Source organism: Agelaius tricolor, unplaced genomic scaffold (assembly GCF_023055355.1).
Source record: "Agelaius tricolor isolate 1412-34295 unplaced genomic scaffold, bAgeTri1.0.p SCAF_52, whole genome shotgun sequence".
NCBI classification, from domain to species: domain Eukaryota; kingdom Metazoa; phylum Chordata; class Aves; order Passeriformes; family Icteridae; genus Agelaius; species Agelaius tricolor.
The window spans coordinates 1,355,281-1,383,255 of NW_027269312.1; the positions used below are offsets into that span (position 1 = coordinate 1,355,281).

The 27,975-nt window shown below is 56.4% G+C and overlaps 1 pseudogene; it reads right to left on the bottom strand.

Moving 5' to 3' along the window:
• Positions 1–101: 101 nt before the first annotated feature.
• LOC139604541 (Fc receptor-like protein 3) lies at positions 102–17,027 on the bottom strand (annotated as a pseudogene).
• Positions 17,028–27,975: the final 10,948 nt, after the last annotated feature.

Here is a 27,975-nt window from a genome sequence, read left to right on the forward strand (position 1 = left end):
TTGTGCCTCAGTGGGGTGCAAGAGGGGCAGTTTTTAGTGGCAGCACAGACACAAGTCGGTGCCCATGGGTGGGGACCCCCAGTGCCCCCAGTTCCCCCCAGTGTCACAGCACATTCCCGTAGATGTCACCGGGTTCCCGTGGTCGCCCCTGGGGTCCCCGCAGCTCCGCGTTGGTCACCTGGGGATCCTGGAGGGTGGTGGCACGGGGGGACGCTGCGAGAGACACGGGCTGTGGGATCTGGGTGGGGTGACACTCGTGGGTGACGTGTCCCTCTGCGTGTGTCCCCCCTGTACTCACCCCCTGCCCTCTTGGTGACCATGATGTGGGTGTACAGCACCTCTCCCTCCTCTGGGGGGGCCGGAGGATCCGGGGGGGCCCTGAGGGAATAACAGGGATGTGGGGGGGTGGCGTGGGAGGTCTCTGGGGTTTCGGCTAAAAGGGAAGAGTGAGGTTTGAGTCCCCTTCTCACCTTTCCTGGTGCTTCCTTGCAGCTGCAAAGGAAAGAGGGGAGGGGTGATTGAGGAGTCCCCAGAGCCCTGAACCCTCTTAGGAATCCTGTATCCCCATGGGGCCCTCAATTCCCCTCAGGACCCCCAAGCATCCCTGAAGCCCCTCTGTCGCAGACATCTTTCATGAAAAATCCTTTCTTAGGATTTTTCCTTGTGAGAAGCTGCAGTTTCAGCAACCAAAAGTAAACAATGGTTATCTGCTGCTGTGGAATGCAACAGGCAGACCTGTGATTGGTCTCCTGTGGATGTTTGGATTTACTGACCACTCATGGCAGAGCTGGCTCTTGCTCTCTGTCTGAGACACAGATCTTTGTTATTCATTCTTGTCTATTCTTAGCTTAGCTAGCTTCTGAAGAAACCTTTTCCTTTCTATTTCTTTTTAGTATAGTCTTAATGTAACATATATCATAAAATAATAAATCAAGCCTTCTGATCATGGAGTCAACATTCTCGTCTCTTCTTCATCCTGAAAATCCTTGTGACCACGGTCACACCTCCAGAATTCATGAACCTCCCCAGTGGCCCCAAACAAATCACCCTCAAGAAGCCAAAGCCCAGCAGGGACAGAGACGCCCAAACACCCCCAGGGCCCCTGAAAGAACCCCCAGCATCCCTGCAGGACCCTCCAGCACCTCCCTGAACCCTACAGGACCCTCAGCAAAAGTCACAATTGTGGATATGTGGGTCGTTCCCTATGGTTCCCCAATTCTGTGGGCCTCTAAAGCTCCCTGGGACCCCCCATCCACCCATTGTCACCCACACACACGATGCCACCAGTGCCAGGTCACAATGACAGCCATGAGGAGGAGCAGGAAGGAAAGGGCCCCACCAACCCCTGGGGCCCCTGCAAGAAACAGAGGGGGACACATCAGGGTCCCTCATCCCCCAAGGATCCTGTACTCCCTGGTGACCCCACCTGTGTGACCCTACCTGTGACCCAGGGTGAGCCAGGTGTCACCTCCAGGGCCAGCTCAGGGCTGAATGCCTGAAACATGCGGTGCCCGTCCTGTCCCAGCTGGTTGGTGGCAACGCACTGGTAGGTGCCCGAATGTCCCACTTCAATGTTACTGAGTTCCAGGAGGGGACCCTGGGCCACCTCCTGCCCGTTGTGCAGCCAGGTGAAGGTGACAGGGGCTGAGCCCACCTGCACTGAGCAGTGCAGGGTCACGGGGTCACCTGCACGCACCTGGTGTGACAGGGGACCAGGGGTGATGGTGGCATTGGCCACGGGCACTGTGGGGACACAGACAGGGCTGGCACCTGGCAGGGTGGGATGGGAGTGCTCTGGGTTGGGTCATCCCCAGCCCGAGGGTCCTGCTCAATCAGGATGGTGACATTCAGGGGTCACTCTCAGCCACGCTGTCCCCATCGCTGACCTGGCACCGGTACTGGCTGCTGTCATTGTCGCCAACGTGGTGAAGCTCCAGGTGGGGGCTGGTGCCAGGCAGTGCCCCCGAGCCCTCCCGGTGCCAGGAGAAGAACAGGGGACCTGTCCCCATGGCCACTGCGCAGTTCAGCACCAGGCGGTCCCGAGTGCCACCTGTGCCCCAGGGGGCTGAACTGACAGGGACACCGCCGAGGGCGGGGCCCCTGCAGGAGAGGGGGAAACCAGGGGACAGTGAGGGACCCAAGGGGTTCATGGAGGGGCAGGGGAACTCCAGTGATGGAGACCGGGCGCAGAGATGGCATTGGGGGGGGTGCTTGGAAAGGAACCTTGAGGGATGCTGGGGGTGTCAGGGAGGGAACACCTGGAGAGGGAGGTGGGCAACACCAGGGCAGGTATGGGGACTCAGGGAGGGGATGGTGTGACCTGGGGGGTGTGCAGAGAACTCAGAGAAGGGGGATGGGACCCAGGGAGGGGTGAGGGGACCCAGTGTGGGATGGAGGGAAACACGAGCCAGGAATGGGGGGACCTGGGGAGGGACCCGGGGCAGCAATGGCAGGACACGGAAACAGTGCCAGGGAAGCATGGGGGTACCCATGTAGGGGCTGGGGAACCTGGTGAGGGACCCAAGAAAGGATGGTGAGAGACAGGGAGGGATCCGGGAAAGGTTGAATACCCCAGAGCAGGCATCAGGGAGGGATGGGCGATGCCAGGCAGTGTGGGGGATCCAAGGAGGCTGTGGGGGCTCCCCATGCCCATCCCCGCACTCACTATGCACCATGACGCGGAGCCGGGCGCTGCTCTTCCTCACGGCCCCACCCTGGGAGTGCACCTCACAGCCATAATTCCCCGAGTGGGAGACCCCCAGGGCGGGCACCAGCAGCTGCGGGGACCCCTGTGGGCCCCCCACCACCTGCCCGTCCCGGTAGAACATGTGCAGGAGGGGGGCTCAGGGCCACAGGGGGCTGGGGCTGCTGAGGCAGCTGAGAGTCAGGGGGGACCCCAGGGTGGGTGTGGGGGGAGCCTCCAGCACTGGCACCATGAAGAGGTCTGGGAAGGAGAGAGGAGGTGAGGACTATGGCTCTGAATCTGCTGGGAAGTGACTTTGGGTTTGTCAAGATATTGGAGTTCCAGCTGTGGGGTTGCTCACTGTGCACTGTCACTGTCACTGTCACTGCTGCTGACCGTGGCTGCCAGGACCCCACCAAGCCCTCACATTGGTAGTGGCTGCTGTGGTGCAGCTGCAGGGGGGACAGGGACAGATGGGTTCCCCTGAGGGACCCCCAAGATCCTTCTCCTCCCGGTAAAATCGCATCCTGCTGAGATGGTTTTCCTGCCGGCCCCGGCAGCGCAGTGTCATCGTGTCCCCCTCCAGCAGTGCCCGTGCTGGCACCTGCAGCACCAGTGGGTCTGTGGGACAGGAAGGTCACATTTTACTGATGAGACCATTCTGAGGTGGGTGCCCATAGCACCAGGGACATCTGGGTGCTCTGGAGTGCACTGGGCTGCACTGGGATTTCCCTGTGTACAGTGCACAGGCTCTCACCACAGGAGGGGTGTGAGGCCACCCATGGAGTGGAGCCCACCCTGACCTCTCAGGGGCCACCCTGATCATTAAAGATCCACCCTCACCATCAAAGACTGTCACAGGGGGTCTGCACCCAGTTCTGGGACTGTCACATGTGTAGGTGCCTCTCTTGGTGACACTGAGGCGGTCCTGTCCCTCCAGCCCCCTGCGCTGCCCATCCTTGTACCAGGTGTTGGCACCGGCGGTCCCCGAGCCCAGGCAAGTCAGTGTCACCCGATCCCACAGCACTGCCGGCCTCCAGTGGGGCTCCACCAGGAGCTGGGTGGTCTGGGCACCTTCAGGTGACAGGGGACACCAGCCTGCCAGGGCCAGTGTGGGGCTGGGGACAGTGGGGTGGGGCCATGGGATCCCCTGAGGACTCACCAGCGAGGCCGAGGGTCTGGGCTGGAAGGGAAAAGGGATAGGGCGGGTAAGAGTGGCACTGCAGGCAAGGAGGCACCAGGGTACAGGGTGTGGTGGCTGTCCCCAAAAACTGTCCCTGTGGGGACAGCATTTCTTGTGGGAAAGTGTGTGTGGGTGGTCTCAAAAAGATTTGGAGAGGCAGGGGGACATGTCTATGTCACAGCCACCCATGCACTGCATCCCTGTGGCACAGATACCTGGGGATCTGGGACACCTAGGCCACCCTGGGCTGAGGCAGAACATGGGGACACTGTGGACACCCTGGGCACAAGTATACCACAGACACAGCCCATGCTGGCCCAGGTCACCCCACTAGCTCATGGTCCCATCCCTGTGATCCCATCCCCATGGCCACATCCTCACCGCTCTTGTTCCCTTCTGTCCCTGCATCCCAGTTCCCTTGTCCCTATCCCCAGAGCTACCTGAGCCCAAAGGTGCCAGTCCCCACATTCCTGTTCCCACATCCCCATCCCCAAACTCCTGCCTCCATATTCCTGTCCCCAGAGCCACCCTACATCCCCAGTCCCACCAAGGTCCACTGTGGGTAACATGGACTGGCACTGCTGGCATGGGGGACCTCAGGGGACCCCACAGCCCCCCTGTGCCCCCTTCCCTCCCCATCCCTGGGGTGTCAGGCCCATGCCCGGGGCACTCACCCCACAGGAGCAGCGCCACCTTCCCGGCCATCCCGGTGTCCCCAGCCATGTGCACTGGCTGTCACTCGCTGCTGTGGCCACCGCTCCCCTTACTGGCGGCTCTTCGGATGAAGGGGAAGGAAGCGAGGTCACATCTCACCCTCATGTGTAGGTGGCCCTTGATAGGGGAAGGGTGGGGACAGGCTGGGGACACGGGTGGGTGGGACAAAGTAGGACATGGGGTTCCCAGGGGTGGGGGGCTCGGTGGGTTTGGGGAGGCAGGAATGGGGTCACTGGGAAATGGAGGTGGTGAGGAGGGGGAATGTCCGGCAATGGGGGTGCCGTTGGAATGAGCGTCCCCATAGCTGGGGGTGAAGCTGGTTGGCTGGTGGAGAATGTCCCGGCTAGCTGGCCAGCCCGCTTGCAGCCGTGAGGGCACTCTCCCGACTCACGCGTCGGGCACAGCGCCTAAGGCTAGTGCTTCACGCTGCGGTGACAGCTCTTCCTTCAGATAAGACGTGGCCGTAGACAAGCTTCGATCCGTGAGAAAAGAAGAGGGGACTCTTAGTTGGTGGCAAGTTCAGGTTTATTAGAGCCCCAAAGAGGCCAAGAACTGAAGAGCCCCGAGGGTGGGGATACATCATGTTATAAAGGGAGTGGGCGGTAGGGGTGGTAACAGTTTGGGAACAAATGGGAGTCCAGGGAGGGGTAACACACAAAAGATTGGCACGAGGGGAGAACCAACAGCGGGGAATCAAGGGAGGGACCCTGGCCCCTTAGCCAATCACCCGACACCCTTGTTAGAAGGTTCTAGAGAAGGAGGCAGGAGTGCCGCGTGACTGATAGGCAGCTGGGGGTGGGGTTTGAAGGGGATACAACAGTAACCGGGGTAACAAGGGAGGAGCTGGGTGATTGACATATAACTGAAGAGGGGAGGAGAACCTGGGCAGAACCATTACAGCTCAACAGTGGGGGAACTGAACATACTAACATAACAAACCACAACATGGGGGGACTCAGGGATGGGAGTCTCAGGGGAATGTGGGCTCCAGGGATTTGAGTTCATGGGATGGGGCAATGGTGGGTCCTAGGAGGATTTCATGGGATGGAATGAACAGGAGAGGGTTCCTTGGGAATGGGGTCCTGGGCCATGGAGATACTGGGGAATGTCAGTAATGGGAATGGGGCTGCAGAGAGGGTGGAACATGAGGAATGGGGGTCCCATGTTTTGGTTCCTGGGGAATGAGGGTGCCAGGGATAGGAAGTGGCTGGGTGAGCCCATGGGTTGCAGCTCCTTCCCTGGGTGCTTCATATTTTTGGGTGACCCAGAGCCAGCACAGCCCCCACGAGGTGCCAGTGGCCTGGGGGTCACCCCAGACAGATTTCAAGGGGCTCTGGGTCTGTGCTCCCCCAGCCCGCAGTGACTTTTCCCTCTCTTTATTTCCAGTTTCACCATTTTACTCCTCAATTTCACAACCCCAAGTTCATGCCTTGATGGTCCTCAGGGGCACCTGAGCAGGGAATGGGCTGGGGAAGGCCAGGGTGGGGGAAGCAGGCGTGAGGGGTCTGCAGGGAGGTCTGGGGAGGCTGTGGGGGATGGGGAGGTCCAGCTTTTACCCCCTCCCCAACTTTCACTTTTTCTCTCCTGCAGAAGGAGGAGGCCGTTTGACACCTTTCTCACACAGGGGTGGGTTCTCTTCTGGGGGGAACATCCAGGGGGCTCCTGTCCTGTAGGGATCCTTTCCCAGAGGGGACACGGGCTGGACAAGGGTGTCCTGTCCTTGGGCATGGCAGCTCTGGGGGACTCCAGACTTCTCCATTCTTGCTCGTCCCCTGCAGGATCTGAGCCAGCAAGAGCAGCTGGGGAATGGAGCCCCAGGCAGGAAGGAGCTCCCAAACTCCTGCTCCTTGAAGCCAGTGGCGATCCAAGGGTGGGGTCCAGCCATGGCCCAGCCCCACTGCACAGGGATGGCCATTGCCCAGCTCTGCTCTGCCCAGCCCCAGGGGGCAGCCAGCACCTGAGAGTCCCCCCTGCCTCCTTGGCTATAATTCTGGCAGCTTTAGAGCTGCTGCAGAGGTGAGAATTCTGTGGGTGGAAAAAGACCTGTCTGTGGTTTGCTCAGCCCTGCAAGAAGCACAAAACCCCAAGGGAGCCCAAGCAGTGGCTCTGAGAGTGTGGAAGGATAGAATGTAAGAAAATAAAGATAGTGCAGAAAGTAGCCTCACACCTGAAGAGTTGCAGCTGTACTAATCACCAAAGATTAAGAACAAGCCTGCCCTTAACAGGCCACAGCTGTGTCCAATGAGAAGACGAGTGCTACAAAAGAGTGAGTTAGCTGGATAAAGAGAGTTGGTGTTTTTTAGCTATGCTGTGAAGATGAAAGATTCAGTGCTGCTAGGAATTGCCCATAAGAAATCACCAAGAAGGTATGGGAACCTTTGCAATAAGATGACAACATGAGAGGGCTTTTGATGGTTTTTCAGAGTGGGGCTAGCTGGAAACCCCCTCTGCAGGGGCCGTTTTGAGGGAGCCAGTCCATGAGATAATAATTTGTTCATCTTGGTAAGGAAATGAGAGACCCAAGAACAACTGCAAAGACAACAATAATCCGCTCAATAACCTAAGCTTGACCGTTCTTCTTGAACAAAACCGGCAACCTTCAGGAACCTCATGGAAATAATGCTTGGATTCGGATTCTGGCCACCAGATAAGAGAAAAATGTGTGGATATATCAGTCAGTGGCTCTGCCCGTGGCCATAGTGGCTTTCTGGGGAGTGTCCCTTGTCTGGATTCCAGGTGTCCCCAAAGCTGCTCCATCCTTGCCCTCCTCATCTGAGTGAAAGGCTGAGGTTTGCAGGAATTGGGGCACAAAACCACCAGAAGTGCTGCTGTGGATTCAAGACCTGCCTGGGGTCAGGTGCAGCTTTCCTTCCATTTGGGATCATAGAGAGTGGTTGAAGGTGTTGTGCAGGGCATGTGCCTGGCCCCAGGACACTGCTACGCTGCCAGTGGGCACTGGGATCCAACCTGCTGCCTTGGCGGCTTCTGCCCGCTGCCGGTGGTGGTGCCAGGACCGATTGGTGGCTGTGAGTTTGCAAAAGGACCGATTTCCCCTCCTCCCTCCCGCCCGAGGCCACCAGGGGCCCTGAGGGGATGGAGCTGGAGCGGGGCGCCCCCTGCTGGCCGGGAGTGCTCCCTGCAGCAGCCCCTGCTGGCCGTGGTTATAACTGCCACAAAAACCAACAGCGCTGAGTGGGAGGGAAAGTTCTGGGTTTGTGTTGTTTTTCTGTCCTGCTTTATTAATTTCCTAGGAAACATCTGTATTCCCTTTCCTACACTTTTGCCTGGAAGCCCCATCATTTTTGAAATTAAAAAAAGTTTTAGACATGTGTTTTCTTTCCATTCCAGGAACGCTCCCATTTACCTTGGCGGATATTTCTCGTTTCAACAAGTTGCCAACTCCTGGGTTCCAGTGTGGATGGGACAGACACCCCAAGAGGCGACAGGGTCAGGGACTTGGCTACCTCATGCTCTGCATTATAAGCCAGTTGGGCCACCAAGAGCCCACTTCTAGTCACGTGGACACTCAGGAGCTGGCTTTGGCAGAGTGGCATGCTGTCCCCAATATGCTATGGTTAACAGACTGATGGACAGACGGGGCTCTGTCTCACCAATAGCAAAGTGTGACCCACCCCTGCCACACGCAGGTGTTCCAAAATGTCTCCAGACATCAAACTTTTCCTGCCTCTGACACCCCACCCTGTGCCATGGCCTGATCCCAACTGCCCTGGAAAAGCGGGAGGCTCCAGAACCCCCATGGGGCTTTTGTGACATCCTTGTGTGGGGAACACTGCAGAGGATGAGTTTGGGACAGGGAACAAGAGAATGCAGAGCCCCCTGAAGGCCACTTCGGGCATCAGAGCAAGGAAGGTTGAGGCCCTGCCAGGTTCCTCTGGTGGAGGAAACGTGCTGGGAGAAATGTCTGGGGTTTGTTCCTTTTTGGGGGTTTTCCCTGGAAATCGTTCCTTGTGTGACCATTTGGACTCAGAACCTTGTTGCTGTTGCTGTTGGTTTTATTCTCTCTCTGCTGTTTCAGGAAATTGTTCTTCTCGCAGGTTTTTGGGATCTTTGTGCCCCCACAGGGAGGGATTGGGACAGTTTTTAGTGGCAGCACACACACGAGTGGGTGCCCATGGGTGGGGACCCCCAGTGCCCCCAGTTCCCCCCAGTGTCACAGCACATTCCCGTAGATGTCACCGGGTTCCCGTGGTCGCCCCTGGGGTCCCCACAGCTCCGCGTTGGTCACCTGGGGATCCTGGAGGGTGGTGGAATGGGGGGACGCTGTGAGAGACACGGGCTGTGGGATCTGGGTGGGGTGACACTCGTGGGTGACGTGTCCCTCTGCATGTGTCCCCCCCGTACTCACCCCCTGCCCTCTTGGTGACCACGATGTGGGTGTACAGCACCTCCCCCTCCTCTGGGGTGGCCAGGGGATCCGGGGGGGGCCCTGAGGGAACAAAGGGGATGTAGGGGAGGGAATGGGAGGTCTCTGGGGGTTGGGGTAAAAGGGGAGAGTGTGGTTTGAGCCTCCCACTCACCTTTCCTGGTTCTTCCTAGCCACTGCAATGGAAGCAGGGGAGGAGTAACTGTGGGGTCCCTGGGCCCTGAAGCCTGTCAGGATTCCTGAACTCCCATAAGGACCCAAAGTATCCCTGAAGCCCCCCAGAACTTATGCACCTCATCAGTGCCCCCAACCAACTCAGCCTCAAAAACCCAAAGCCTGCCAAGGACAGAGAGTCCTCAAACACCCCCAGGGCTCCTTAAAGAACGCCCAACATCCCTGCACAATCCTCCAGCACCTCCCCAAACTCTACAGGACCCGCAGACAAGGTCACAATTCTGAGGCTTGGATGCTTCCCTATCACTTCCCAACTCTGAGGGCCTCTACAGCTCCGTGGGACGCCTGTCTCCCCATTGTCACCCACCCATATGATGCCAGCAGTGCCAGGCCACAATGACAGCCACGAGCAGGAGGAGGAACAAAAGGGCCCCACCGACCCCTGCGGCTACTGCAAGAAACAGAAGGGCACACATCAGGGTCACCCATCACCCCAGGGGTCCTGCACCCCACAGTTACCCCGTGTGACCCCCACCTGTGTCCCTCTGTGCCCCTTTGTTCTGTGGTATCACCTCCAGGGCCAGCTCAGGGCTGAGTGCCTGGAACACGCGGTGCCTGTCCTGTCCCAGCTGGTTGGTGGCCACGCACTGGTAGGTGCCCACATGTCCCACATCAACGGTCCCGAGCTCCAGGAGGGGACCCTGGGCCACCTCCTGCCCATTGTGCAGCCAGGTGAAGGTGACAGGGGCTGAGCCCACCTGCACTGAGCAGTGCAGGGTCACGTTGTCACCTGCACGCACCTGGTGTGACAGGGGACCGGGGGTGATGGTGGCATTGGCCACGGGCACTGTGGGGACAGAGACAGGGCTGAGAGCACTGGGAGGGGCTGGCAGCCGGTGTGGGGGGATAGGCACAGTGGGGGACGGGTGTGAGGGGGGATGTCGGGGATGAGGTCACACCATGGGGGTGTGACGAGGGGACAAGGGGAGTGATGGAAGGACCTGGGAATGGTGTCTGGGGGACATGGAGATGCCCAACCAGGAGACCCGAGCAGGCTATGGGGGCTCCCCATGCCATCCCCGCACTCACTGCACACTGTGACGGGGAGCCGGGTGCTGCTCTTCTGCACGGCCCCCCCTTGGAATGCACCTCACAGCCATAATTCCCCGAATGGGAGACCCCCACGATGGTCAACAGAAGCTGTGGGGACACCTGCACACCCCCCCCCCCCGCCTCCCCCCACCTGCCCATCCCAGTAGAACACGTGCAGGAGGGGGGCTCAGGGCCACAGGGGACTGGGGGTGCTGAGGCAGCTGAGAGTCAGGAGGGACCCCCTCAGTGGGCACGGGGGGACCCTCCAGCACCAGCACCGAGAAGAGCTCAGGGCAGGAAAGGGGAGGAGAGGACTGTGACTCTGAGTCCACTAGGAAGGGGCTTTGGGGGTGTCAGGAGATTGGAGTTCCAGCCGTGCAGGTGCTCACCGTGAACTGTCACTTTCACTGCTGCTGACTGTGACATAAAAGACCTCACCAAGCCCCCACAGCTGTAGCGGCCACTGTGGTGCAGCTGCAGGGGGGACAGGGACAGCTCAGTCCCATTGATGAACCCCCTCAGATCCTTCTTGTCCCGGTAAAATCGCACCCCGGCGACAGGGTTGTTCTGCCAGCCCCGGCAGCGCAGTGTCACCGTGTCCCCCTCCAGCAGTGCCCGTGCTGGCACCTGCAGCACCAGATGATCTATGGGACAGGAGGGTCCCATCTCACTGAGGGGCTCAAGACAAGTGAGGTGGATGTCCATGGCACTGAGGACATGTGGCTGGACTGGGGTGCAGTGGGACGTCCAGGTGTCCTGGAGAGAGGCTCTCACCACACGATGGGTGTGAGGCCACCCAGGGAGTGGAGCCCACCCAGCCCTGTTGGGGGCCACCCTGATCATTAAAGATCCCCCCTCACCATCTGAGACTGTCACAGGGGGGCTGAGCCCAGTGCCGGGTCTGTCACATGTGTAGGTGCCTCTCTCGGTGACAGAGACGTGGCTGGGTCCCTGCTGCCTCCAGCGCTGCCCGTCCTTGTACCAGGTGGTGGCACCGGCAGTCCCTGAGCCCTGGCAGGTCAGTGTCACCCGGTCCCACAGCACTGCCGGCCTCCAGGGGGGCTCCACCAGGAGCTGGGTGGTCTGGGCACCTGAGGGTGACAGGGGACACCAGCCTGCCAGGGCCAGTGTGGGGCTGGGGACAGCGGGGTGGGGCCATAGCATCCCCTGAGGACTCACCAGCGAGGCCAAGGGTCTGGGCTGGAATGAGAAAGGACAGGGCTGGGTGAGGGTGGCACCATGGGGACAGCACCATCTGGGGTGCAGGGTGTGGGGGCTGTTCCCAAACTGTCCCCATGGGGACAGCAGTTCTTGTGAGAAAGTGCATGGGGGTGGTCCCCAAAAGATTTGGAGAGGCAGGGGGACATGTCTGTGTCACAGCCACCCATGCACCACACACCTTGGGAATAGGGACACCGTGGCCACCCTGGGCTGGGGCAGAGCATGGGGACACTGTGGACACCCCAGGCCTAAGGACACCACAGACACAGCCCATGCTGGCCCAGGTCGCCCCCACCAGCTCATGATCCCCTCCCCATGATCCCATCCCCATGGCCACATTCTCACCGTACTTGTCCCCTTCTGTCCCTGTATCCCAGTTCCCTTGTTCCTATGCCCAGAGCTACCTGAGCCCAAAGGTGCCAGTCCCCACATTCCTGTTCCCACATCCCCATCCCCAAATTCCTGCCCCCCATTCCTGCCCCCTGTTCCTGTTCCCAAAGCCACCCTACATCCCCAGTCCCACCAAGGTCCACTGTGGGTAACATGGACTGGCACTGCTGGCATTGGGGACCTCAGGGAACCCCACAGCCCCCTGTGCCCCCTCCCCTCCCTATCCCTGGGGTGTCAGGCCCGTGCCCAGGGCACTCACCCCACAGGAGCAGCGCCACCTTCCCGGCCATCCCGGTGTCCCCAGCCATGTGCACTGGCTGTCACTCGCTGCTGTGGCCACCGCTCCCCTTACTGGCGGCTCTTCGGATGAAGGGGAAGGAAGCGAGGTCACATCTCACCCTCATGTGTAGGTGGCCCTTGGTGGCCGCAGGGTGGGGACAGGCTGGGGACATGGGTGGGTGGGACAAAGTGGGACATTGGGTTCCCTGAAGTGGGGGGCTCGGTGGGTTTGGGGAGGCAGGAATGGGGTCACTGGGAAATGGCGGTGGTGAGGAGGGGGAATATCTGGCAATGGGGGTGCCATGGGAATGAACATCCCCAGAGCTAAGGGGACTCAGGGATGGGAGTCCCAGGGGAATGTGGGCTCCAGGGATTTGAGTTCATGGGATGGGGCAATGGTGGGTCCTAGGAGGATTTCAGGGGATGGAATGAATGGGACAGGGTTCCTTGGGAATGGGGTCCTGGGCCATGGAGATACTGGGAATGTCAGTACTGGGAATGGGGCCACAGAGAGGGTGGGACATAAGGAATGGGGGTCCCATGTTTTGGTTCCCAGGGGAATGAGGGTGCCAGGGATGGACAGTGGCTGGGTGAGCCCATGAGCTGCAGCTCCTTCCCTGGGTGCTTCATATTTTTGGGTGACCCAGAGCCAGCACAGCCCCCACAAGGTGCCAGTGGCCTGGGGTCACCCCAGAAAGATTTCATGGGGCTCTGGGTCTGTGCCGCCCCAGCTCGCAGTGACTTTTCCCTCTCTTTATTTCTATTTCCATCATTTTACCCCTCAATTTCACAAGCCCCCAGTTCGTGCCTTGATGGTCCTTGGGGGCACCTGAGGGGGAAATGGGTTGGGGGAAGCCCAGGGTGGGGGAAGCAGGGGTGAGGGGTCTGCAGGGAGGGCTGGGGAGGCTGTGGGGGATGGGGGTGTCCGGCTGTGCCCCCACCAACACTTTCACTTTCTCTCTCCTGCAGCAGAAGGAAGAGGCCGTTTGACACCTTTGTCACACTAGGGGCCGGTTCTGTCCTGGGGGGGTACATCAAGGGGGGCTCCTGTCCTGTGGGGATCCTTTCCCAGGGGGGGCACATGCTGGACAAGGGTCTCCTGTCTGGCCGATGGAAGCTCCGGGGGATTCCAGACTTCTCCATTCTTGCTCAAACCCTGCAGGATCTGAGCCATCAAGAGCAGCTTGGGAATGGAGCCCCAGGCAGGAAGGAGCTCCCAAACTCCTGCTCCTTGAAGCCAGTGGCCATCTAAGGGTGGGGCCCAGCCATGACCCAGCCCCACTGCACAGGGATGGCCATTGCCCAGCCCTGCTCTGCCCAGCCCCAGGGGGCAGCCAGGACCTGAGGGTCCCCCCTGCCCCCTTGGCTATGATTCTGGCAGCTTTAGAGCTGCTGCAGAGGTGAGAATTCTGTGGGGGGAAAAGGCCCTGCCTGTGGTTTGCTCAGCCCTGCAACAAGCACAAAACCAAAAGGAACCCAAGCAGTGGCTCTGTGAGGGACTTTATTGGTTTTCAGAGAAGGGCTAGCTGGAAAGGCCAACCGCAGGGACCGCTATGGGGGAACCAGTTCAGCAATTGATCATTTGTTCCTCCTTGTAAGGGACTAACAGAGCCCCAGAGCTACTGCAAAGAGAACAGCCATCTGCTCAACAACCTGACTTGGACCCTCCTTCTTGAACAAAACCAGTGGCCTTCAGGAACCTCATGGAAAGAATGCTTGAATTTGGATTGTGGCCACCAGATAAGTCAGAAATGTGTGGAAATATCATTCAGTGGTTCTGCCCGTGGCCATGGTGGGGCTTTGGGGAGTGTCCCTGTCTGGATTCCAGGTGTCCCCAAAGCTGCTCCATCCCTGCATTTCTCACCTGAGTGAAAGGCTGAGGGTTTGCAGGAATTGTGGTTTAAAGCCACCAGAGGTGCTGCTGTGGACCCAAGACCTGCCTGGGGTCAGGCGCTACCTTCCTTCCATTTGGCATCATGGAGAGCGGTCACGGGTGTTGTGCAGGGCGTGTGCCTGGCCCCGGGACACTGCTACGCTGCCAGTGGGCACTGGGATCCAACCTGCTGCCTTGGCGGCTTCTGCCTGCTGCCGGTGGTGGTGCCAGGACCGATTGGTGGCCGTGAGTTTGCAAAAGGAGCGATTTCCCCTCCTCCCTCCCACCCGAGGCCGCCACGGCCCCTGAGGGGATGGAGCTGGAGCGGGGCGCCCCCTGCTGGCCGGGAGTGCTCCCTGCAGCGGCCCCTGCTGGCTGCGGTTATAACTGCCACAAAAACCAACAGCGCTGAGCGGGAGGGAAAGTTCTGGGTTTGTGTTGTTTGTTCTGTTCTGATTTATTAATTTCTCAGTAAAGAGCTGTTATTCCTTTTCCTACATTTTGGTCTGAAAGCCAAATCATTTTTGAAATGAAAAAAGAGTTTTAGACATGGGTCTTCTTTCCATTCCAGGAACGTTCCCACTTTCTTTGGCAGATATTGCCCATTTAAATGAGTTGCCAACTCCTGGGTTCCAGCATCGATGGGACAGACACCACAAGAGGAGCCCGGGTCATGGAAGTGGCCACCTCATGCTCTACCTTTTAAGCCAGTTGGGCCAGCAAGGGTCCTCTCCCCATGTTGCACTTCTGGAAACCCGGCCACTCAGGAGCTGGCTTTGGCAGAGTATCACACTGTCCCCAGTGTGCCATGGCTGGAAGACAGTCGGACAGATGGGGCCCTGTCTCATGAAAAGTAAGGACTAACCCACCCCTGCTGCACACAGGTGATCCAAAATGTCTCCAGACATCAAACTTTTCCTGTCTCTGACACACCACCCTGTGCCATGGCGTGATCAAGACTGCTCTGGAAAAGGGGGAGGCTCCAGAACCCCCACAGGGCATTTGTGACAACATCGTGTGGGGAACACAGCAGAGAAGGAGTTAGGGACAGAGGACCAGAGAATCCAGAGCCTCCTGAAGGCTGCTTTTGCCATCAGGTCAAGGAAGGTTCACGGCCCTGCCAGTCTGGGGGAAAGGTATGAGGTCTGTTCCTTTTCAGGCCTTTCCCTGGAAATTGCTCCTTTTGTGACCATTTGGACTCTGAACCTTGTTGCTGTTGCTGTTGGTTTTATTCTCTCTCATTGCTGTTTCAGCAAATTGTTTTTCTTTCAGCCCTTTGGGATCTTTGTGTCCCCATGGGGAGGGATTGGGGCAGTTTTTAGTGGCAGCACAGACACGAGTGGGTGCCCATGGGTGGGGACCCCCAGTGCCCCCAGTTCCCCCCAGTGTCACAGCACATTCCCGTAGATGTCACCGGGTTCCCGTGGTCGCCCCTGGGGTCCCCACAGCTCCGCGTTGGTCACCTGGGGATCCTGGAGGGTGGTGGCACGGGGGGACGCTGCGAGAGACACGGGCTGTGGGATCTGGGTGGGGTGACACTGGTGGGTGACGTGTCCCTCTGCGTGTGTCCCCCCTGTACTCACCCCCTGCCCTCTTGGTGACCATGACATGGGTGTACAGCACCTCCCCCTCCTCTGGGGATGCCGGGGGATGCGGGGGCGACTGAGGGAATAAAGGGGATGTGGGGAGGGAATGGGAGGTCTCTGGGGGTTGGGGTAAAAGGAGAGCGGTTGGTTTGAGCTCCCCACTCACCTTTCCTGCTGCTTCCTGGCAGCTTCAAAGGAAAGAGGGGCGGGGAGACTGTGGGGTCCCTGGGCCATGACCTCTCTCAGGATTCCTGAAGGTCCACCAGACCCTCAATTCTCCTCAAGATTCCGAAGTGCCCCTGGAGTCCCCCAGAGTTCATGAACCTCCCCAGTGCCCCGGACCACCTCAGCCTCAAAAACCCAAAGCCAGGCAGGCACAGAGATCCCCCTAACACCCCCAGGTCCCCTGAATATACCTGCAACATCCCTACAGGACCCTCTAGCACCTCTCCAATCCCTACAGGACCCCAAACCAAGGTCACAATTCTGAGGCTGTGGGTGCCACCCTATGGTTCCCCAACTCTGGGGGCCTCTCCAGCTCCCTGGGGCCCGCATCCCCCCATTGTCACCCACACACACAGTTCCACCAGTGCCAGGCCACAATGACAGCCACGAGCAGGAGCAGGAGCAAAAGGGCCCCACCGACTCCTGTGGCCACTGCAAGAAACAGAGGGGGACACATCAGGGTCACCATCCCCCCCGGGGGTCACAACACGGAGGGGTGCAGGGACAAGGGGAGTGATGAAAGGACCCAAGAAAGGTGTCAGGGGGACATGGACATATCCAGGCAAGGCACCTGAGGAGGCTTTGGGGGCTCCCCATGCCCATCCCCGCACTCACTGTGCACCGTGACGCGGAGCCAGGCACCGCTCTTCCGCACTTCCCCCCCCCGCCTTGGAGTGCAGCTGGCAGCTGTAGTTCCCCGAGTGGGAGACCCACACGGTGGGCACCAGCAGCTGCGGGGACCCCTGTGGGCCCCCCACCACCTGGCCATACTGGTAGAACATGTGCAGGAGGGGGGCTCGGGGCTGCAGGGGGCTGGGGGTGCTGAGGCAGCTGAGAGTCAGGGAGGACCCCTCGGTGGGCTCAGGGGGAACCTCCAGCACTGGCACCAACAAGAGCTCTGGGAAGAGCTCTGGGAAGGAGAGGGAAGTGAGGACTGTGACTCTAAGTACGGTGGGAAGTGGCTTTGGAGGTGTCAGGAGATTGGAGTTCCAGCCGCGCGGGTGCTCACCGTGCACTGTCACTGCTGCTGACCATTGCATAAAGGACTCCACCAAGCCCCCGCAGCTGTAGCAGCCACTGTGGTGCAGCTGCAGGGGGGACAGGGACAGATCAGTCCCATTGACAGACCCCCTCAGATCCTTCTCACCCTTGTAACATCACACCCTGGTGACCATGTTGTCCTGCTGGCCCCAGCAGCGCAGTGTCACCATGTCCCACTCCATCAGCGCCCATGCTGGCACCTGCAGCACCAGCTCATCTAATGGACAGGAGGTTCCCATCTCACTGAGGGGCTCGAGACAGGTCCGAGGTGTTTCCCCATGGCACCGGGGACATCTGGGTGCACTGGGATGTCCCTCTGGGCAGGGCAAAGGCTCTCGCCACATGAGAGGTGTGAGGCCACCCAGGGAGTGGAGCCCACCCTGACCTCTCAGGGGCCACCCTGATCATTAAAGATCCCCCCTCAGCATCTAAGACTGTCACAGCGGGGGCTGAGACCACTGACGGGTCTGTCACACATGTAGGTGCCTCTCCCAGTGACATTGAGGTTGTCACATCCCTCCTGCCCCCATTGATGCACAGCCTTGAATCAGGTGGTGGCACTGGTGGTCCCCGAGCCCTAGCAGGTCAGTGTCACCCGGTCCCACAGCACCGCCGGCCTCCAGGGGGGCTCTACCAGGAGCTGGGTGGTCTGGGCACCTGAGGGTGACAGGGGACACCAGCCTGCCAGGGACAGCGTGGGGCTGGGGACAGCGGGGTGGGGCCATAGCATCCCCTGAGGACTCACCAGTGAGGCCGAGGGTCTGGGCTGGAAGGGAGAAGGGACAGGGCTGGGTGAGGATGGCACTACAGGGAAGGCACCCGGGGTACAGGATGTGGTGGCTGTCCCCAAAAACTGTCCCCGTGGGGAGAGCAGTTCTTGTGAGAAAGTGTGTCTGGATGGTCCCCAAATGATTTGGAGAGGCAGGGGGACATGTCTGTGTCACAGCCACCCATGCACCACATCCATTTGGCATGGACACCTTGGTGTTAGGAAGGATGAAAGTTTGACAGAAAGTCTCACAGATATGTGTGCTTAGCAGAAAGATTTTTACATGTAGAGTCTGAACAAGTTTTTATATAGAAGAAAAGAATTGCTGAGCCAGTCTTACTGGATAACCAGGAAGGCAAAGGGTATGTTTGTTAGAAGGAGTTTTGTAGTAGTAAGAGACAGGTGTTCGGAAGATTTCGGGCTGTGACGGAAAATTACAGGAATCCTTCTGCCCCTCTCCCCATAGATAAGGATCATCCTTGGAATGTAGCCAAACAGGTAGCCCCCCCTAACCTATGGATGCCAGTAACTTTCCACTCCATACTAACCCTAGAATGTATAGCCAAACCCCTTTCTGACGTAGAGAAACCCCTTAGTCCATAAATACCCTCGAGACCCCTCAATAAACACCTTTAACCGTCCACCACATTGGTGTTAGCGTCTGTTATTGGTCACGAAGGATCCCAAGGAGGAGATCGCAGTGCTGGACTCCGAAACCAGGTCGCCGTGGCCTTCGCAAGAAGGCAACATAGTGGTGCCGAAAACCGGGAGCGACGCAAGTCCGGGCGACGGGAGTACTCCTGGCCAGGGGACAGCATTCACAGCCCCGGAACAGGGGGACGCCCCGGGACCCGCGATTCGTATGGAAGCGATAGCGAAGGTCGTAAGTTTGATACATATGCAATGGGGAATCAAATGTGAACTCAGGAATTTTAATCTCGCTTTAACGAGACTCCTAGAGCTTGGGGTCATTTCTTGACCCATAGATATATTGCACTCTGAGGTGTGGCAGAAATGTACTGTCGCGCTAGCAGAGGACACAAAAGCCACAGGCAGCAGCAAAAGCCTGAAAGCGTGGGGGAAGGCAGAAGCAGCCCTACGCAAAGCATTAGAAGAACGGGAGACATGGAATGCTGCGCGTTCCTGTCTGTTAATCACGCCACAGCTGGGGGAGGGGGCGATAACGCGAAACTCCCCTGGTGGCGACTCGATTGAAAGCGGGGAGACGGGGGGGCCAGGCGCATCCCATCCCTCCCCGAGCCCAGAGCCCCCAGGGGACCCCCTGACCCTTTCGGGGGACCCGCCCTGGCCCAAACCCCCCCTGGAACCCCCCGGAATGCCCGCGGGCCCCTCGCCTATCCCTTCCCCGCCGCTAGCCGACTTAGCGCAAGAAGCGGAGGGACTCGCGCGGTCCTTTTGGGAGGGACTGGCGGCAGAAGCCCGAAATATCGAGAAGGCAAGCGCATGGACGGGTGGCTGAGGGGATCCGCCGCCTTTCCCGTTCGAATATGGCGCGGGTGGCCGGGAAGGGGGGTGGAGCCCGTCAGCCCGCGGTGGGAAGAACCCGAACCCAGCAGACATGCATGCGTGGGGGTGCGACAGAGGGCGGGCACTCGCTCGGGAGCCGCGCCCACTGCTGCCACCATATATGGGAGAGATCCCTCCCTGCGGGAGGCAGGGCGAGCCCAGGGGGCGGGAGCGGCACCGCCCCCGAGGGGAGGAGCGGGGCCGTAGCCAAACAAAACGGCAGGGGAGACCAGAAGTTCATTGGCAGTTGACTTCCGACTCTGAAGGGAACCACACCTCCCCAGACTGCTCTGCGGAGCCCACCGAGTCCAGCAGCGACTCAGAAACAGAGGAAACAGAATCAATGCGGTTTCGGACGAAACCAAATAAAACTTTTAACACAGCCGGGAACCAGCCCCAATACAAACTCACCGATTGGGGTAAAATCAAAATCGAATGCGCGGAATGGGCACCCGCAGCATCGGTGCATGCCTTCCTGGTGAGAATTACAGGACCCCAGGGGAACCAGCAAAGAACGTATACTCCCGTTAATTCCAAAGATGTTCAGACAATAGTAAAAGCTATCTCAGAAAAAGGAATTAACTCAGGGGTGGTTTCCACTCTCGTGGATGGTCTTTTTAGCAATGATGATTTACTCCCTTTCGATATAGTGCAAATAAGCCGTATGCTTTTTGATGGGGCGGGTTTGATAATATTTAAACAGGAATGGACGGACCAATGTGCAACCATGCTCGCTCAGACAGCGGGGGAAGGGCAGCCACTCCACGGGTCGAGTTTATCTAGGTTGTTGGGGAAGCATGACGAAGTAGCCACACCCCAGAAACAAGCTGCGCAGCTTCGGATTGAGGAAGTCAGGGCGACTTCCCGGGCGGCCAGAGAAGCTATACGTGCCGCATCCAGGGTGGTGGCCAGACCGACACCATGGTCGACCATCAAACAGGGGGAGAGTGAAGGCTTTACACAATTTGTTGACCGCCTTCAGGCTGCGGTGGACTCTTCTAACTTACCCGCTGTCGCAAAAAGCCCGGTGATAACCGACTGCCTCCGGCAACAATGTAATACCGTAACCAAAGATATATTGCGTTTCCTACCGGCCGGGGCCAGCCTGGCTGACATGATTGAGCATGTTGTGAGGGAAGAGCAGCTGACCCCACTTCAGGCAACCGTACACACCCTAACCAGTGTGATGGCCTGCTTCAAATGTGGTCAGTCAGGTCATGTCGTGGCAAACTGCCCCCAGCCGGCACAGCTTCCCCAGGCAACACCTTCGCCCCAGCAGCGCCCCAGAGGGGTCTGCTGGAACTGTGGGAGGAGAGGTCACCTCGCTAGGGACTGTAGATCCCGGCCCCGGGAAACGGGAGAGGGGGGGGGCGTGCGGGCCATATTCAGCCCCCTCCCGCTATGGATGCGAGACGGCCCATCTATGCCAACCCACAGTGGGGCAGGGGATCCTCATACCCTATGCTCCCACAGGAGGCGGTCAGTATCGCACCCCCACCAGCGATACAATGGCAGAGCTATGCAGTAGCACCAACCGTACCCTCACACCCACCACCATCACAAGCCATGCAAGCGCTACAGGACCAGCAGGGAACACCCCAGACCGGGACCCCTGGGTGGCCCTGGCCATGAAAATAGGGAAGGAACCCCTGAGGATGTGGGGGACATGCCGCCTCTATGGCAGTCGGGACCCCGACATCGTAGGACTTCAGTTTTGGGTAGACACGGGATCAGACTGCACGATTCTCCCCCAGTCACATTGGCCCAGACATTGGCAGTTTAAGGAAGTCCCCCCAGTGAACGGGGTGGGGGGACAAACCCGGGCGTGGAAAAGCACCCAGCTGGTGGCTATAACACTTCACACAAACAAGGGACCAGAACAGACAGTAGCAATTTACCCCTACATTTTGCAAAACTCTCCGCCACTAATAGGAAGGGACGTCCTTGCTATGCTAGGAGTCAAGATTACAAATTTATCATAAGGGCCACTGCTGTACACCCTCAGCTGCCGATCAAATTTACTTGGAAATCATCAGATCCTATTTGGAGGGAACAGTGGCCTTTGTCAGAGCCTCGAGTGGCAGCTTTGCTGGAACTGGTCAACCGTGAACTGCAAAAGGGTCACATAGAACCCTCCACCAGTCCATGGAACACCCCTGTGTTTGTAATCCCCAAAAGGTCCGGAGAGGGTTATCGTCTCATCCACGACCTGAGAGAAGTGAACAAGACTATTCGACCCATGGATCCAGTCCGGACGCTGCTATGAGAATTGTGAGTTTCTATTTACAGGACATGCTTATGGGTCGTCCCCGGGATGTGTACATTCCCCTTCCGGAGGAAAGTGACAGTCCACCAAGCCGCCGGACAGCGCCCGAGAGACCCGCACGGGTGAGACCCAAGCAACAATGGTGTTTCTGTGTGATTATGCTGTTGGGGCTTGTCGCCGGAGGGCAAGCCAGCCCAGACTACTACCCGCATCAGCCCTTCAGGTGGGTCATGCAACTTCTTGCTGGAGACAAGATGCTCAGAGACATCACCACGCCAAACGCCCCGTCCTTCGTGCTTCACGTCACCGACCTGTTTCCAGAACAACAAAAGGTAGACCCCTATTCTTCACACGCCACACACATGTACCTATCCTACTGGTGCCCAGCCTCAAACCCAGGAAAAGGTTATTGCAATCGCCCAGGGTGGGGATACTGTGGGCACTGGGGCTGCGAAACAATAGTTACAGACGCCAGGCCATCAGGACCTGGGTGGGACCCACAAGAGCCCGACAGATTTCTACAGTTCACCTGGGCACCCGCAGGCTGCAAAACACCCATCTTCCTTCAGGGAAGTTTCTATCGAAACCACCATAAAGTCCCCAAATTCCGGAAATGCACTCACTATAACATGACAGTTTTGCAGCCGAATCACCCTAGCTGGGCCGTGGGCAAAGCATGGACAGTAGTCCTTCAAGGGTCAGGAAAGTGGGTGAATGTGCGAATTACCAGACTCCCACCGTCAGCACCCAGAGCAGTTGGGCCCAACAAAGTGATCAAAAGCACACAGAAAGGGAGAAACATGACCTACCCCAAACCCTTGCCCACAAGGGTCACCGACGTCCCGACTGGCGATGAGGAAGCCTTCCAGATAGGCCAATCAGCCAGATCAGGCTCGGACCCAATCCTTCGCATGTTAGAAGCTACCTTTCTATCCCTGAATGAATCTAACCCTAACCTAACCGACTCCTGCTGGCTTTGCTACGATGTTAAACCCCCCTTTTACGAAGGAGTCGCTTTAGATACCCCCTTCAGCTATTCCACAGCCGATGCCCCTCGCCAGTGCAGATGGGACACACCCCGCAAAGGAATTACCCTGAGTCAAGTCACAGGTCAGGGCAGATGCTTTGGCAATGCAACCCTAGCTAAGCGGAAAGGCGACGTCTGCACCGAAGTAGTTGAGCCCCACAGGAAAAATAATAAGTGGGTAGTCCCATCCACATCTGGGATGTGGGTTTGCCAGAGATCTGGAGTGAGTCCCTGCATGTCTCTTGCCAAATTCGATAACTCTAACGACTTTTGTGTTCAAGTTCTGATCATCCCTAGAGTCCTGTACCACTCAGACGAAGAGGTGTACCACCTTTTTGAAGATAACAGCCGACTCCACAAGAGAGAAATATTAACAGGTATAACTATCGCAATGCTGCTTGGCCTAGGGGCGGCTGGAACGGCAACAGGTGTCTCAGCCCTAGCAACTCAACACCAAGGACTGTCCCAGCTACAGATGACCATCGATGAGGACCTGCAGAGGATCGAGAAATCCATTTCCTTTCTAGAAAAGTCAGTCTCTTCGCTCTCAGAAGTGGTCCTGCAGAACAGGCGAGGACTGGATCTCCTGTTCATGCAGCAAGGGGGCCTGTGTGCTGCCTTGAAAGAGGAATGTTGTTTCTACGCTGACCACACAGGAGTCGTTAGAGACTCCATGGCAGAACTCCGAAACAGACTGGCTCAGAGACAGAAAGACAGGGAAGCCCAACAGGGCTGGTTCGAATCTTGGTACAATCAATCACCATGGCTAACCACCCTAATTTCTACCCTAATAGGTCCATTGGCAATGCTGCTTTTAGCTATTACCTTCGGGCCATGCCTGCTGAACAAGCTAGTCTCATTCGTTCAGGCCCGCCTAGAACGGGCTAGCATCCTGTTCGTGGGACAGCAACAATTCCTGTGAATCCAACAGGGAACACTGCCAGTCATGAGAGACTTGCCTGGCAGAAACTTACTCAGGTTTCCCAAGACCCTTTTCCCTAATCAGATCTCAACCTCCTACCTCATTTCAGTGCCTATGTATAGGACTACCTCGTTCATTTGTGAAAGAGGGGGGGGAAGTGTAGTAGTAAGGGACAGGCGTTCGGAAGATTTCGGGCTGTGACGGAAAATTACAGGAATCCTTCTGCCCCCCTCCCCATAGATAAGGATCATCCTTGGAATGTAGCCAAACAGGTAGCCCCCCTAACCTATGGATGCCAGTAACTTTCCACTCCATACTAACCCTAGAATGTATAGCCAAACCCCTTTCTGACGTAGAGAAACCCCTTAGTCCATAAATACCCTCGAGACCCCTCAATAAAGGCCTTTAACCGTCCACCACATTGGTGTTAGCGTCTGTTATTGGTCACGAAGGATCCCAAGGAGGAGATCGCAGTGCTGGACTCCGAAACCAGGTCGCCGTGGCCTTCGCAAGAAGGCAACAGAGTTTTTACGACTTAGAGCAAAGGATAAACCCACCTCAGACAAGAAGATGTTTTTACCAAGCAGGAAGAGAGCACAGGCAGAGAAGTCAGCAAAGCTGCAAGTAGAAAGAAGGTCTCAGAATTTTCCACTGTAAGAAAACTGAAAAGCAACTTCTAGCTTAAACTGTAATGTACTAACTTTTAGTGATTGGAGAATAGTAACGTGAATATGGTAATTAGAGTAGTTATGATATGCTGTAGATAATAGTTAAGGTATTGATTGGTTCTACTGTATTAAGATGCTAAGCAAAGAAAAGTATATAATGCATTGTAACCAAAACCAAAGGGTCTCCAGGCCTGCCTGCATCTGGAGCTGACAGCTGTAGGCACAGGCTTTGTTGCTCATGACCCTGCACTGCTGTAACATCTGGGATGGAATAAACTGCGTTTTAAAGAGCTGCCTGGAGTCCTGAGAAAAAGTGGAAATTTTCCAGGGTAGAAATCCATTTTGATTTAGGTGAAATGTACATTTTTGAGTTGAGTCTGTGGTTAGAAACCATAGCTATTTAGCCTGACTGCAGAACCTAGGCTCCGTGAAGTTGCTCAGTGAAGGACAGAGATAAGGGGGAGAGACGGAGGATGATAGAGAGAGACAGAGACTGCTGTGAGAGCAAGTCAACATGACCTAGGAATTCTTCCTGATAAAGAAGAACTAGTGGCAAATGTCACTGGAAATTCCTAAAAATGAATATGGATGAACCTATTGTGAAACTGTATGCATATGTATATGAGAGGGGGATAAAAAGGGACCTGAAGTTCCCAGAGGTACCCATGCCTTTTAGGGAGAGTAATCTCCGCATGCGTCCAGCGCTGTAATAATAAACATACCGGCTTTACAACTTTCACAAAGTTGTGGAGTTTTTGGCTCTCTCCGCAAAACAGTCCCGCATCTCATTTAGGCTCTTACAACAAACATCAGAGGTTTATATCCAAAAAGGAGACAGAGGAGTCCTTTTACTTTATTGGAATAAAGGGAGAGGCCATGGGGCATTCCCCTGGGATCTCTCACATTTTTGGAGGGCAAAGCCTCCTTTTTATCTTCGTTTCCCTTCTCTCTTTCCCCATTGGCTGAGGTACTTGGGAGGTACAGATACCAAAGATTCCCCTCTAATGGATAACCCTCTCTTTTAATTTTTAATTCTTATGGAATTTAGGGGTTTTCCCCATTGTTTCTTTCATCTTTCAATATCCAATTTCATGTATCAGCAAACCTACAGTTTGTAAAGGCAAATATCTTTTTCCATTCATCAATCAGTGGAATCCTCCCCATTGTTTCTTTCATCTCCCAGTGCTAGTTTTATCTACCAGCAGACCCAGAGTTTGTTTGTAAAGACAAATCCATCATTCCTCTCAAGACAGTGAGTGCTGAGAGTTGGCATATCTCTAGCAGGTGTCCTCATCCTATCTTCATTGGATGTTATCCCATCCAAGCAGGCATTTTAACACAAGCATACTTAAATCAGCTATTTCACTACTATGTCCAAGCTTAATTAACAACAGAAATAAAAACTATTTCTTTATAACTGTTATAGATACATATTATAATACTGGATTTTCACAAATATTAAAATGGATTTTATATGTCTGGTGTTAAAATAACTTTGCTCTAAAGATATAGTTTTTATTTCTGTTGTTAATTAAGCTTGGACATAGTAGTGAAATACTTGGAAATAGCTGATATAAGGATGCTTGTGTTAAAATGCCTGCTTGGATGGGATAATATCCGATGAACACAGGATGAGGACACCTGTACAGATCTGCCAACTATCAGCACTCATCCTCTGAAGACAGTGTGGACCAAGACACAAAACTGAAGGCGATGATAAAAAAGGATTAAAACCACAACCAAGGAATATGCATGCTCTAAAAAAGCAGACCCAAGGAGGAGCCACACTAATCAGTTCTTGCAATATGTTAACTAGTTTGGGAAAATAGTTTACTATACATAAGTGTCTATGAATATGCAACAGGCTGATGTAATGGAAAAGGTATTTAAGGGGTATCTCGAAAAGAACAGTGTGGTCTTGGCTGAGTGTCAAGATGCACCCAGCTGTAATAACCTTTGCTCCATAGTCCTTGTTTCCTATTGTCCTTTGTTAAACTTTTTAAATTTTCACAGGAGAGTGAACATGTTTTTCACAAATAGGATTTCCCAAACCATTACCACACAGTCTCCTTTTGAAAATCAATTTGGTACCACCCAGTCTAGATGTAATAGTCCATTCCTCAGGTTCCTTCACAAGTCCTTTGATTCTGCTGGCATGAATCCACACTCTTTCCCTGGTTCTGATTGCTGCCTCAGTAGTACCTGAAAAGGACTTCTTACCAGAACAGAGACAGTGAGAAAGGAAGACAATACTACATCAGCATTTGCTATCAGCATTCCCCAAAACTTTCTGGGTTTAGCAAAAAGCTTTTTTCCACAGCCTCCTCTTCTTCTTGTATCCAGCTGTGCTAACAGCTGCAGAAGAAAGGCCAGGCCGATTTTAACATGAAATGAATCACATCTGTTGCTTTTACCCTCTGGGCAATATTTAACTGTTTTAGCATCACAGATGCATTCCTCAGAACAAAAGCCCCCCCTCCTAACATCAAGAAAAAAGAAAAGAAACAAATAGAAAGAAAAAAGAAATTTTGTTTTAAAAATAAAGAACTCTGCGAGGTTTGGAGAGCCAGCGAGAGATTAATCTCTGCCTTGATCTTATGTCTTGCAGTGGCCCCTCTCTCTCTTTTCACAGCAGCGCTTTCAACGCTGTCCCTCGCCCTTCACGGCACCGCAGCGGCCCCGGCAAGGGCGGACCCTGCCCAGGGGGCTCGGTCTAGGACCGGGGGGGGGGGGGGGGGGGGGGGGGGAACTCCCTGACAGCCACAGCCAGGGACTTGAGGGTGCCCCTGCCCCCTTGGCTTTGATTCTGGCAGCTTTAGAGCTGCTGCAGAAGTGAGACTTCTGTGGGTGGAAAAAGGCCTGGCTGTGGTTTGCTCAGCCCTGCAAGAAGCACAAACCCCAATGCGAGCCCAAGCCGTGGTTCTGTGAGGGCCTTTGATGGTTTTCAGAGCAGGGCTGGCTGGAAACCCCCACTGCAGGGGCAGCTGTGAGGGAACCAGTCCGGAAATGCAGCAATTGATCATTTTGTCCCTCTCAGCAAGGGACTGAGAGAGCCCCAGAACTACTGCAAATGTCACGGCAATCTGCTTAACAACCTGACTGGGTCCCTCTTTCTTGAACAACACCTGCAACCTTCTGGAAGCTCCTGGAAAAAATGTTTGGGTTCTGGCTGCAGCTGCCAGATAAGAGGGAAAAGGCTGGCCAATGGCCATCCCTGTGCAGTGGGGCTGGGCCATGGCTGGGCCCCACCCTTGGATGGCCACTGGCTTCAAGGAGCAGGAGTTTGGGAGCTCCTTCCTGCCTGGGGCTCCATTCCCCAGCTGCTCTTGCCGGCTCAGATCCTGCAGGGGACGAGCAAGAATGGAGAAGTCTGGATCCCCCGGAGCTGCCATGCCAGGACAGGAGCCCCTTGTCCAGCATGTGTCCCCCCTGGGACAGGATCTCCCCAGGACAGGAGCCCCCTGGATGTGCCCCCCAGGACAGAATCTGCCCCCCCGCCCTGTGACACTCAGCACAAACGGCCTCTTCCTTCTGCTGCAGGAGGGAGAAAGTGAATATGTTTGGGGGGCACAGCCGGGCACCCCCATCTCCCACAGCCTCCCCAGCCCTCCCTGCAGACCCCTCACCACTGCTTCCCCCACCCTGGGCTTCCCCCAGCCCATTCCCTGCTCCGGAGCTCCCCAGGATCATCAAGGCTTGAATTGGGGGGTTGTGAAATCTGGGATGAAAGAAAGGAAATGGAAATGAAGAGAGGAAAATTCCCCTGGAGTTTGGGGGAGCACAGACCCAGAGCACCTCAGAATCTGCTTTTGTTGCTCCCCCAAATCATGGGCCACCCAGAAGGCAGCACTAAGCCCTGGGTCACCCCAAAATCTGAGGCACCCAGGGAAGGAGCTGTGACCCAGGGGACCACCCAGCCACTGCCCATTCCTGACACTGTTATGACCCTGG